Source organism: Toxorhynchites rutilus, chromosome 2, assembly GCF_029784135.1.
Source record: "Toxorhynchites rutilus septentrionalis strain SRP chromosome 2, ASM2978413v1, whole genome shotgun sequence".
In the NCBI taxonomy this organism is placed as follows: Eukaryota; Metazoa; Arthropoda; class Insecta; order Diptera; family Culicidae; genus Toxorhynchites; species Toxorhynchites rutilus.
The window spans coordinates 28,786,973-28,801,084 of NC_073745.1; the positions used below are offsets into that span (position 1 = coordinate 28,786,973).

General features: G+C 35.8%; 1 protein-coding gene across 8 annotated transcripts in view; it reads right to left on the minus strand.

Annotated features, from left to right (window-relative positions):
* Nucleotides 1–14,112, minus strand: part of LOC129764724 (protein phosphatase 1 regulatory subunit 16A) — a 639,202-nt gene that overhangs the window by 291,884 nt on the left and 333,206 nt on the right. The window lies entirely within an intron of this gene.

A 14,112-nucleotide genomic window follows, 5' to 3' on the forward strand; every position in this document is an offset into this window, starting at 1 on the left:
TACTCTCTCTACTCTCTCTACTCTCTCTACTATCTCTACTCTCTCTACTCTCTCTACTCTCTCTACTCTCTCTACTCTCTCTACTCTCTCTACTCTCTCTACTCTCTCTACTCTCTCTACTCTCTCTCTCTCTACTCTCTCTACTCTCTCTACTCTCTCTACTCTCTCTACTCTCTCTACTCTCTCTACTCTCTCTACTCTCTCTACTCTCTCTACTCTCTCTACTCTCTCTACTCTCTCTACTCTCTCTACTCTCTCTACTCTCTCTACTCTCTCTACTCTCTCTACTCTCTCTACTCTCTCTACTCTCTCTACTCTCTCTACTCTCTCTACTCTCTCTACTCTCTCTACTCTCTCTACTCTCTCTACTCTCTCTACTCTCTCTACTCTCTCTACTCTCTCTACTCTCTCTACTCTCTCTACTCTCTCTACTCTCTCTACTCTCTCTACTCTCTCTACTCTCTCTACTCTCTCTACTCTCTCTACTCTCTCTACTCTCTCTACTCTCTCTACTCTCTCTACTCTCTCTACTCTCTCTACTCTCTCTACTCTCTCTACTCTCTCTACTCTCTCTACTCTCTCTACTCTCTCTACTCTCTCTACTCTCTCTACTCTCTCTACTCTCTCTACTCTCTCTACTCTCTCTACTCTCTACTACTCTCTACTCTCTCTACTCTCTCTACTCTCTCTACTCTCTCTACTCTCTCTACTCTCTCTACTCTCTCTACTCTCTCTACTCTCTCTACTCTCTCTACTCTCTCTACTCTCTCTACTCTCTCTACTCTCTCTACTCTCTCTACTCTCTCTACTCTCTCTACTCTCTCTACTCTCTCTACTCTCTCTACTCTCTCTACTCTCTCTACTCTCTCTACTCTCTCTACTCTCTCTACTCTCTCTACTCTCTCTACTCTCTCTACTCTCTACTCTCTCTACTCTCTCTACTCTCTCTACTCTCTCTACTCTCTCTACTCTCTCTACTCTCTCTACTCTCTCTACTCTCTCTACTCTCTCTACTCTCTCTACTCTCTCTACTCTCTCTACTCTCTCTACTCTCTCTACTCTCTCTACTCTCTCTACTCTCTCTACTCTCTCTACTCTCTCTACTCTCTCTACTCTCTCTACTCTCTCTACTCTCTCTACTCTCTCTACCTCTCTACTCTCTCTACTCTCTCTACTCTCTCTACTCTCTCTACTCTCTCTACTCTCTCTACTCTCTCTACTCTCTCTACTCTCTCTACTCTCTCTACTCTCTCTACTCTCTCTACTCTCTCTACTCTCTCTACTCTCTCTACTCTCTCTACTCTCTCTACTCTCTCTACTCTCTCTACTCTCTCTACTCTCTCTACTCTCTCTACTCTCTCTACTCTCTCTACTCTCTCTACTCTCTCTACTCTCTCTACTCTCTCTACTCTCTCTACTTGCGTCCTACTCTTTCTACTCTCTACTCTCTTTCTACACTCCCTACTCTCCCTACTCTCCCTACTCTCCCTACTCTCCCTACTCTCCCTACTCTCCCTACTCTCTACTCTTTTGACTCTCTTGTCTCTACTCTTTTGACTCTCTTCTCTCTACTCTTTTGACTCTCTTCTCTCTACTCTTTTGACTCTCTTCTCTCTACTCTTTTGACTCTCTTCTCTCTACTCTTTTGACTCTCTTCTCTCTACTCTTTTGACTCTCTTCTCTCTACTCTTTTGACTCTCTTCTCTCTACTCTTTTGACTCTCTTCTCTCTACTCTTTTGACTCTCTTCTCTCTATCTACTCTTTTGACTCTCTTCTCTCTACTCTTTTGACTCTCTTCTCTCTACTCTTTTGACTCTCTTCTCTCTACTCTTTTGACTCTCTTCTCTCTACTCTTTTGACTCTCTTCTCTCTATTCTCTACTCTCTCTACTCTCTCCTCTCTACTCTCTCCTCTTTACTCTCTCTACTCTCTACTCTATCTATTTTCTACTTTCTCTACTCTCCACTCGCTATTCCAAAAAAAAGGCACACACAAAAAAAAAACCCGCACATGCACGCACAAACGAACACATGCACACATGGAGACGCAGTCTCACACACAAAAAACACATCGCAGCTGCTTACTGCTCACTCTCTCACTCTGTTTGTGTTTACGTCAAGAATACGACCATTTACGACCATTTACGACTGTTCACGATGACCGCGTTTTATTTTTCAGCGATTTTATTTATAGTAAGATTCTTATTGAATCGTTTTTTTACATTCTTCAATAAGTTTTTTGATTTTGTCTGAAAAATATCCTATAGTTTGGTTTGTTTTGTACATTTTACGGTGTTTTAACTTTAACCAAATTCTGTTTTGCTCCATTTTTCCCACAGAATTTTTTCTAATTTTTTAGAATCCATTATCTGTTGTTTCTGAATTCGATTTATACTGCATTTTGAGTTGTTCAGAAGTTGGTTTGTTCTGGTTTCCATCTAAAAATTCCAATTTTTTTTCAAGTAATTTTTTTTTCTCTGTACCTTTTCTTTTAATTGCTTTCCCGATTTCTTCTTCTTAATAACGTTTCTAGAAATGACAAACTTTTGATTTATTCTTCCGAAATTTTTTGTTCAGATTCCCTTCTTCTGAATCTCATTTTTCAGAATTTTTCGTTGGATTTCTTGTTCTGTTTTACTTCATCTGAATATTCATTTCTTAATTCGCGTATTCTGATTTTTTCTCTTCATTCATTTTCATCACTTTCCATTTTCTTACAATTTTGAAAAATGACTAATGATTGTCTTTCCTGAATTCCTTTTTGTTTTGTTTCTCTTCATGGATTATCGTATTGTTCTATGACCTCTTTTGTTTTATTTTTCTGTTTTCCTATTCAGATTCTCTTTATCTTGATTCTTTGAATTGAGACAACAACAAAAAAGATTTGATTTTTTTCTGAAATGTATTGTTCCACCAGGTTTAGTAAAATAAAGTATTTTTATTGGGTTTATTTCTTACTCTGATTCTTCTTTTTTTGTGAAATCCCAAAACCATGTTCATCTGTTGTTTTTCGAATTCTCTTGAGATGTTCATGATTTAAAATTTTCGATTTTCGTTTGTAAGTTTTTTGAGTTTTGTTTTCCAGATTATTTTTTTTTAAATTTTCCTTATCTCCGTTGGTTTTTTCTTCTTTCTGAATTACGCTTCGAGATACAACATTCTTCTGATTTATCTTTTGTGTATTTCTGTATTAGTTCCTTAAATTTTTTTATGACTCCTATTGCTATTTTACAAATTCTTCTTTTCATCTTTTTTTTAAATTTTCTTTCCATTCAATTTCCTAGCCATTTTTTGTGGTTTTCAATTTCTATCTTCCATATCTTCAAAAAAAATATCTTCCGCTTCATATTCTTCTGATTTGATTTAATTGAATACTCCGATTTTTCGTTTTTTTATATGTTTTCTCTTTATTCATTATTTATTCATTCTTCTAAATTTTTACAATTTAGTTCTTTAAATACCGATTTTTTTCCAATTCCCATTTCTCAAGTTTTTTATCATGGATGTTAGTCTCTATTTTGTTGTTCTGACTCATTCATTCTTCTAAATTTTTCTTTAGCTTTTTTTACAATTTAGTTTTTTAAAATACCGATTTTTTTTTCCAATTCCCATTTCTCAAGTTTCTTATCTTGGATGTTGGTCTCTATTTTGTTGTTCTGACTCATTCATTTTTCTAAATTTCCCTTTAGCTTTTTTTACAATTTTTTTTTTTCCAATTCCCATTTCTCAAGTTTATTATCATGGATGTTGGTCTCTATTTTGTTGTTCTGACTCATTTTCCTCTGACTCATTATTTACATTCCTTTTTTAGAACCCTTAAATCCTTTGAATTGAACAAAATTACTATTCTCATTCTTATTTTATTTTATCTCTGATATTTTTTTCATTGATTTAATTTTCTTGAAATTCCATTTGAGTTTGTTTTTTCAATTATTTGTTTATGATTATAGTTTAATTTTGAATTCCCATTTTTACAGTGTATTTCCAATAATTATTTGCTCTATTCTGCTCTTTGGAATATTTTTATCTCTGGTTTCTAATTCACATACTGTTTTTTTAATGATTCTGTATCATGAAAATTGAATCTTCGATCAAGTAACAGATAGAGCAAAACCAAAAAATATGGAGACCTAAAATGAGTTGAAAAAGTTCGATTAAGAATATTACAAACAAAATAAAAATGACAAAAAAATGGAAAAATTTAATTTAGAAAAATCAATCAGAAGGATGTTATTTACTGAAACAACGAATAAAACATGGCAGAAATGATCTTGAAAACGGAACATAATCAGAAAAAGATAATCTAAAAAATGAAACTGTATAAAATGAAAGAGGAACTGAAGTTTCAGTAGACTCAAAATATGGGTCTAAATCAGAAAAAAATGAAATCAATACAGCTCGGGATAGAAATACAGACAAATTCATAAATTCTCAATAAGACTACAGAGTAGAAAATCTTAGAATACAAATTTCTGAACAGAATTATTTCAGAACGAAAATCCCGGAAAAAATCAAAATTAATATTCAAAATAAATTTTAATTTTTAATTTCACAGAAAAAAGTGAGAAGAAGAAACTTGGAATAGAAATTTGAAAGAAAAAATGCTATAGTGAACAAGTTAACATGGAATTCGTTTTTCTTAATTGTGGTACTCCACTACAAAATTCCGTTTTGCTAATTTCTTAAAAACTATTTTTTCCTTATTTTTTCTCTATTTGTTCATTAAAATTACTTGCTACTTATTTCCTTAACTCATTTCTTTCTGAATACATTCTTTGGATTTATTCTATTTGTTTTATCTGAACATTCTTACCTATGTTTCCATGTTGTATTATTTTTTGGTTTGATTAAATTTTTCCAAATTTTCAATTTGAAAAAAAAACTTTATATTTCATTTTTCATAAAAAAGTTTTTTTTGAGTTTTTATTTTTCATTTTATTTATTCTATTAGGTTCTTCGGAAAGTTTTTTCTTTGATTTCAGATTCAGGTTTTTTCTTTAAAATCCTTCACATTGATTTGAATTTTGGTACTGTGAAGATTTATATTACGGGAAACGGAATGGGTTCATGGAAATAAAGAATCAAGGAAAAATGGATAGATTAGAAAAATTACAGGAAGAAAAAAATCAGAAAGTTTTTGCAAAACCTAGAATGTCATAAAAATATGGAAAAACTAATTTCCAAAAAAAAGTTGAAAAAATCAATCAGGAGAATGCCCTTTATGAAAAAAATGAAAAAAAAACATAGAAAAGAAATAAAAAAATTGAAATTGAATGAAACAAAATAAGAAGAGATGAAAAATAAAAGAAAAATAGAGAAGCTAGAGATTGTGCAGACAAATGAATAAATATTGAACGAAATCAGAAAAAAAAAATTACAGTTATTACTCAAAACGCTATTCAAATAATGTATTCAGAAAATATAAACTGAAGAAAATAATTCTGAGATTTATGAGAAGAAAATCAGAAAATGAACTGAGGCAAATTAAAATTTGAATACAAAAAATGTTGCATCCGAATTTTTCGAATTTGAATTCAAAAATCAGTGAAAATCCTGTCCTCCGGGATTGTTACACAGAAAAAAAGAAACCAAAAAATGAGATGAGAAAATAAGAAAAGGAATTAAGAAAAATAAATAGGAAAATCGTAATAATGAAGGAAGCAATCAGAAGAATCCAAAAACAACAACAAAAAACAAATTTGCAAAAAAGAGATTAGAAGCTAGTAAATCCGAAAAACGGAAACAGAAAAAAAAATTGAAAACAAAATCAGAAAATTCAAATTTAGAAAAAGTAGTACAAAGATATTTTCATGAATGAACTTCATAATAAAAATCAAGAAGATGGAATCAATTGGAATGACTCGTGAGAACTAAGAAAAAGTAAGTCCGAACAACGAAATTTGAAAAAAAAGAATGATTTTAAATTTTTTTAAAATAACTAGAAAAAGTAAAAAAAAGTAGAAAACCTGAATAATTGAAGAAGTTTGGGAGGGGAGTCCAATCGGAAGATTGGCGAATGTTTTAATGTTATTTTAAGGAAACAACTTATCGGTCTTGATTATAAAATTTAGAATAATACTCTAAGAATGTATACCATAATGAGAACTAGAAATGATAAAAAATAATTTGGGACAAGAAATCAAAATTAAAATTAATAAAACCAGAATAATAATTAAAGATTGTTCCAAACTTAAAATAAGAAATAAACTCAGAATAAACGTCCAAAAAAGACATTTGAAGAAATTCTAATACACATTAGTATGGATAATTCGGAAATGGAATTCAGAATGCCAAGTCAACATACGACATTAGAATAATATCCAGAATAATATTGCGGGATAGAGAATAAAATCGGGTGTTTGAAATGAAAAACCAAACTTAAACCAGACTAAAAATTCATTCAGAAAAAGTATGGGAAAATCGTGAATATTCACGATATGAATTCAGAATTCGAACTTTAAGTAAAAAAACAGATCTCAGAAAAAAAATAAATTACAACCGGAACACACAATGGAAGTGAAGAATAAACAATAAGAATTCAAACTGAAAGGTTACAAATTTAGATCCTTAACCTTAACCTTAACCTTAAAAAAATAGTTTAAAATAGAAAAGAAGAGAACTTTGAAAACATATTAGATGAGACTTGAAATACGTAGGAAAATTTACTGGAATTTGATAAACTCTTAACGTAATTCAATGAAGTTTGGGAAAAAATATAAAATAAAAGATTCGGGAATTGAGAAAACATAAAATTCAAAACATGAGTTCTTGTTTTAAATTTGATTTTTGCTGTGAGAAATTTGAAAAACTGCAACAAAAAAAATCAAAAAACAAATTATAATCCAATTGAAATAAAAATTCGAGTAAATGTTCAGAATAAAGAATTAAAAGAAAAATTCCGAAATCAGGATAATATCCAATTAATTCAATATTAGATTTCCGAATTCGATAAATAAACCAGAATGAGAGTTCAGAATCAATGTTTCTGAATTAGAATAATAAGGAACCAAAACATATAGAATATGGATCCAGGTTAAACGTTCAAAAAACATTCAAAAACGTTCAAAAAAAAAAGTTAAAAAATATTATTCAGAATGAGAAATAAAAATTGACTTTTGAAATCAAGAAAATAGGAATATCGTATGTATGTTCAGGAAAAATTCGGAAAAAGAATTGAGCAATAAATAAATCACAAAACTTGTTTTAGAGAAAAGCATTTTGAAACAGAAATGATAAGTTCAAAATTACGCAATTCGAAAAGACAATGAAATAGATGTGTAATGCTCAATGTAAATAAATAAAGAAAATACTGCAAAATTGCTCAGAATTTAATTCGAAGTCTAAGACTAAGAAACACACAAAAAATAAGTTTTCAACCGATATTTCCTGTAGAATTCAATCTTCTCACGACAGGTTTTCTCCATCATCACAATTCTTCAATCCCTCAATCAAGTCAAGTCAATTAGAATTTAAACTTCTCGCCTTCAAAGTTCCTCTTCCTGTCCCGGATCGGTCAAAATCCGGGCCGTAAAAATAAACCAAATTGTTTCCCGCGTAATTTCGAAAGGGAGCGCGCGAGTCCGAAGTAGGGGCGATTAAATTTGTCGTTGGTGGAAAAAATAAACTGCGAACAAAGATTAATCATCCGATAATGCAATTTTCTGCCTCCTATTTGCACGGATTTTTCCGCGTTTGTCCGCACTGAAGGGAAACACTCTCCTCGGAAGGTCAGCAGTAGTGTACATCGGGCTTCGCAACCATCGAGGGATGACGAAGATTTGTTTGTCGCACAATGAATCTCTCTGTTGATTTTCACGGCGACAAAAACGAAGAGTTATGATCATTTGGATTAATTGCCACCATTGGGTTGTCTCTGGCAGGGCTGGCTGATGATGATGAAGATCATGATGATGGCGGTGGAAGAGGTTCACACAAAAGTCGGGTGGATATTTTTTGTCTGGCCCTGTTTTTGGGATAAATCCGTTCCGGGGATGAGAGAGGAGGGGACACAATTATTATCACTTCCGCCGAAATTAGCACTTGACAAACAAACAAACATACAAAAACGCTTGGCGGAAATTTTTGTTAGCTCTCCAAGCGTCGCGGATTTCTTTGTGCTGTGTGTTTGGTACTATTTTTAGCCAATTCTCAGATTGGAAAGATTATTATCACCCCGTTTTTTGTTGGCACAAGGTCACACAGTAAACTAAAGTGGCAAAATCATGCGAAGAGATGGTTGATGGAAATTTACGGGCAATTATAGATCCTGACACAAAATTCACAAATGCGCCACGTGTTGGAACGGAATATTGGCAATGGTACAAACGGTCCCCTGCTTCGAATGTTCTATTCTTGATTTAATTAGGATTCCTTCATAATTAGCGACGCAAAAACAAATATGATGAAGTTTTCATCGCCTTGATTTGATATTATGCAACACCTCGATTTCGGCTTCGACCTAAACACTTTAAACTTCAAACGCTTCAGCGTTAAAGTATGTTTTGCCTGTTTATATTTCGTCTCTTCCCCGCCGGAGACTCATTAATATTCAAACTCGGTAACAAATGGCCATTTGGTGAACCCGAACATACGTGATTTTTTCTTCCAACTCCTCGAATCCACCCACAGAGGAAGACAACAACGACATCCACTTGAAATGAATGCGAACCTCTCGATGAGATCTACACACAAACACTCCGATAGAATAGCGGCGAGACGATGGCTGGCAGCGGTAGACAGCAAGACGCTACGATGAACGGGACCTGGGAGTTCTGTGCCGTATCCGTTGACAAATGGCGCCTAATGGAGGAGCCGTTGAACCACCCGCACCATCGCCATCATCACCGCGACCAACCTCAAACGACGTCTCTGGAGAGTCTGGCTCTGAAATCAGAGCGCTCTATTGCTCCCTACACACGTATGATTTATATTCCACTGATGTAGCGATCCGGTCATTAACATAAACACGTGTACCTGACTTGGGTACGGTAAACCGAACGAACGCATGGTTTTGATCGCTCACGCTATTGAATTGATGAAAACATAGTGTGGAAAAAGTGAAAGTTTAACCTCAACATGCGGTTCTTCTACCGCCACCCACCAAACACGGCTCCTCGTCGTCCTGCTCCCCCCAAAAAAAACCTGATTTGATGATATGTGAGGATAAAGGGTGTGTCACATCAAATTGCATCACGGAAAAAACGCTGTAGAAATTTAATTTTTAGGAATTATATCTTCAGCTTTCGCTTATAATCAGATAAGAGTGTATAGATCACGTTGACCATGCTTCACTGTCAATTTTTCGTAAATTTGGAAAAATGTCGTCGAACGAAAAAGAGCGTCGTGAATTAATCCTGCGCACTCATTTCGAGAATCCGGAGTTGTCACATCGGGACATCGGTAAGATGCTGGGAATCGTCCAATCCTCGGTCAGCAGAGTACTAAAACGATACTTCGAGAACCTAACCATCGACCGGAAGGTGAAGAACGGCAAAAATGGATGCTCCGTCAGTGAAAAAGATCACAACCGCGTAGTAAAGCAGTTTAGACGTGATCCGAGAAGTTCGGTCCGGGATGTCGCCAATAAGCTGAATTTGTCAAGATCATTCGTCCAGCGGACCAAGCAGCGGGAGGGCCTGCGTACATACAAGGTTCAGAAGGCTCCTAACCGCGACGAAAGGCAAAACATGGTGGGGAAGACGCGAGCCCGGAAGCTGTACACCGAAATGCTGACGAAGCCGCATTTCCTGGTAATGGACGACGAAACCTACGTCAAAGCGGACTTTCGTCAGCTGCCGGGCCTGTTGTTCTTCTCCGCAGAGGACAAATTCAGCGTTCCGGAGGAGATTCGCAAGCAGAGACTATCCAAGTTTGCCAAAAAGTACATGGTGTGGCAAGCGATCTGCTCTTGCGGAAAGCGGAGCGCCCCCTTCGTGATGACCGGCACGGTAAACGGGCAGGTTTACCTTAAGGAGTGCCTACAGAAGCGCTTACTACCACTATTGAAGCAGCACGAGGGCTCGACCATCTTCTGGCCGAATCTCGCTTCGTGCCACTATTCAAAGGACGTGTTGGAGTGGTACGAAGCCACCCCGTTGGCTTCGTACACACCTTCGTGCCAAAGGAAATGAACCCGCCCAACGCGTCGGAGCTTCGCCCAATAGAGAAATATTGGGCGATTATGAAGCAGGCCCTCCGGAAGAACCCAAAAGTTGTCAAATCGGAGGCGGACTTCAAGAGAAAATGGATTTCTGTTCAAAAAAAAACTACAACCTGACGTTGTACAGAACCTTATGGACGGGGTAAAGAGGAAGGTGCGAGCATACGGGCTTGGGCTCGAAGTATGAATAAAAAGAAAATGCCAAAAGTTGTTTAATAGTTTTTATTTTACTGTCTAAACTTTTCAAAAGGATCGGTCTACTGGGCGAATTTCTACAGCGTTTTTTCCGTGATGCAATTTGATGTGACACACCCTTTATATAAGCACAGACACGCGAAGGCATGCCACGAAACCTCACCAGCGGCCGTGTTCTTGAATGCGTCCCCTGTGTCGATATGGATGGTTTTTGGATTGGTGAAGTTAGATATAATACACGGTTTGGAGCGGAGTAATCGCGAGATGAAAAATAGAAGGTGGGAAGATTCCCGGGTTTTGGTTGTGTTGAACTTTGATTGTGTTAGTAGCCAGGAAGATAGGCAGTTCACATATCAGGCATACCAGTCAGTTACTGAAATGGTACAAAATTGAATGTGTCAACGAATAACGTTGAAGGAGGATATACAGAAAATAATTACATATTTCCAAAAAATATTTTTCGCGTTACATTCATCATTTGAAAAATAAACAGAACATGTCACGAACCAAAATGTTTCATTTTTGTTATTTCTTCTTATATCAGAATTAGTATTCTAATTTTTACTATGTTTGGATTTTAGAGCATCTTCATAGTAGTTTATCTGTTGTTAGCAATTGTAATTCCTTTTTCCACAATTAGGGTGCTGAACACTTCATTCGTCTAAAACTAGGACGGAAGCAGAAAACTTTTCGTCTCAATTTAGGTCATATGGAGTCTATTCAATTTATTTTTCAAGTGCATTTTACGCGGAAAAAAAACTTGCTACTTTTTTCTCATGCGCTGTAAAATGTTTTCCGCCAAAGGAAAAAACGATTTTGTAACTCTGACTTTGTTCATTTACGTTTTTGGTTCATGTAACGAGAAGTAAAATAAGATTGAAATAAAGTTTAGAACACCTCAACAATACTGAAATTTCTGTGACGTCACAGATTTAAAAATCTTCCCACCTTTCATTTTCCATCTCGGGGTAATCGCATGGAAAGCAGAGCTGCAATCCATCACCGTCAATGCCACAAAAAAGCTGACCGTAGTCACTCACGTGAGATCCAAATATTCAGTAGTGATACTCACTATTTTGTTTCTGACACCTAACCAAATGACGGTTGGTTCCAATGCCTCTCACTGCCGATTGCTCTGTTTACAACTTTACGTTATACCAGGGACAGACATACAGCTGTACTTGCGTTGTACTTCGAAAATTGTATGTCTGTCACCATGTACAGCGCTAGAACCATGCAAGCAACTCGGTACAATCGCTGTACCTGTACCGACCTATTTTACCGCTGTACATGGCTACAGTTGTACTGTGCGCAGCGCCACAAATGGTTAGTGGTGGGTAGCATGAACAAACTGAATCAAAACACTTGGTAAATATTCTTTTCATTGACTTTCTCTTGAGTTAATAACTCAGATTGGAAACTTGTTTGTTGTGTTTGATAGTTTAGACACTAAATAAAAACCTTTTTCATTGAAATATGTGGTGAAAATTGGAAAAATTTCTGATTGTCAGTTTGACATACGGTACAATGTACAACCAAAGTATGTCTGTCATGGTACGATAGTACCTGTACAACGCTGTACTCTTACAGCGCAAGTACAGCTGTATGTCTGTCCCTGGTATTAGATTCGTTTGTTGAAGTAGAAGTTGTTGTTGTTGTTAGAGATGTCTAAATTTTTCGTTTATTCGATTAATCGTGAGGCCAATATTCGATTCATTCGTCTTTCAGTGTTCGATTAATCGAGCGAATATTTATTTCTTGTAGTTAAAATGAACAGACATATATAATAAAAAATATTATGGTGTCATAATTTTAAAAGTTACATTGAATATAATTTTCAAATGAACATGGTGCAGCATAATGGTTTTGAATGAAATAGTATTTAAGTATATTGATAAATTTACCATTTCATAATTATTTTGCGGATCATGAAAACGATCCGATTGAAAACCGACAATGCGTGTTTTTTTGACGTAGAACTACGTCTTTCCTTGAGGGTGCCAAATCAGAAAACAGGTCACGTTTTTATGAAATAAAGTTAACGTTAATAACTTTTTCTGCCCCGAACGGATTTTTGCGATTTACATACTAAACGAATCGGAAATTCCCTAAGATTTGTTTGATATGCTATACATTATAATCACATAGTCTGTATATGGTTTAAATTAGTGAAAATTGCAAGCATTCTCATTACTTCATACATATGTTCTGTCCATTTGTGTGCTTTCCCGAACAGAGCTGTCTATAACGAGGATTTAAAGTCTCCGTGAACAAAAGAAAAGTAGAAGAATGAAGGGGAATACTTGCCTAGAGTATAAACAGTGAATCTCGTTGAGGCAAACTTTCATTCGGCATCGGACTGTTGAGTAATCCAGTTTACTTTGCTTTCGCTGCGCTTCGATCTAAGATTGGACCCCACCAGTGGTAATCCAACTTGGATATCGTCGTTTGGTTTTTCTGTTCGTTTTTCGCGTTATTCGTATCGTGTGTTTTTCTTTCCGCGTCATAAATTGGATGCTTCACGTAGTGTGTGATGAGCAAGAAGAAGAGGAAGGCAGGCTTGAGGCCTGCAAAAAACGAACGCATTGCCGGGGGCAATAAAATTTCGAGGCAAGCGTAATCTAATGATGCACGTGATGTTGATGCAGTGAGAAGCGCTCGCTCTGAACCGAGCCTTCGCGAGTGTGACACCGCATCGAACAACAGCGAAGTAGGCGATTTCGGTCGGTCGTTAATGTAAACGCCGTTACACAGGCAGCAACCAAAATCAAGCTCCCCCCGCTGGTGGTGAAGATGGTCGCTCTTGATAAACTCATCAGCGAATTCGCATCGATGGGTGTTACAGCAGGGTACAAGCTGTGTGGCATAAACCAGTCTTTTTACAAGCAGTTAACATTGTTTGTTTAAGTTATTTGGGTTCGCGTGCCAGTCGCAAAACAGCCTTCAACTAGGATTGCATTTGCGCTAATATTGATCATAATGAGGCATTGCTACTGTTTTCGAGGTTGTTGATATTAACAAATTGATTATTGATATTAAACGAGGTTGTTGATGTTAAAAGTTTATTTCGCTTGCTTAGTAACCAAGAAAGTAAATGTCGTTCTGGAATTTTGTATGCGATTAGGTTTCGCTTGCCAGTAGCAAAACTTCCTCCACTAAGGGTGACAGCTTGCAAGTGTTGTCATTGGTGTTGTTTGCATGTGGTGCCAAAGATATATTGATGTAGTTATGAGATGTGGATTAATGGTGCTGGTGCAACATGTATATAATCGATTGTAGCCGAGTCTATGTCAATTGCGAGAAAGGCCACCGGAATAGCGTTAGAGGTAAATTTTCAATGCATTGACATGAAATAAATTGCGACATACGATTGTTTTGCAAGGGCAAGAATGAATCATCAATCAATTATCGTCAACTGATTCTACAATGAAAAAACCATTTCAGAGATTATTTTGCTAAGCAGTTGTTTCTAAAATTTCACAGCATTATAGAATAATATCCGAAGATATAAACAAGCGACTTTTATAAAATAACACCGTAGTTCTACGTCAACAATGCGGTCGTATCTTGGACACAACCTCCTATAATTTTTTTATTTTGAGTTAATCATTACCAGAACTATTGAAGTTTAGTTAATAAACGTGTGATGAACACAAAAAATTTATTTTTTCATTAAACGAAAGAAAATTGCGATCTCAAAGAATCGATCAAAAATAATCCACTTGCATTGAGGCTTTATTGCCACGCCACGAACAATT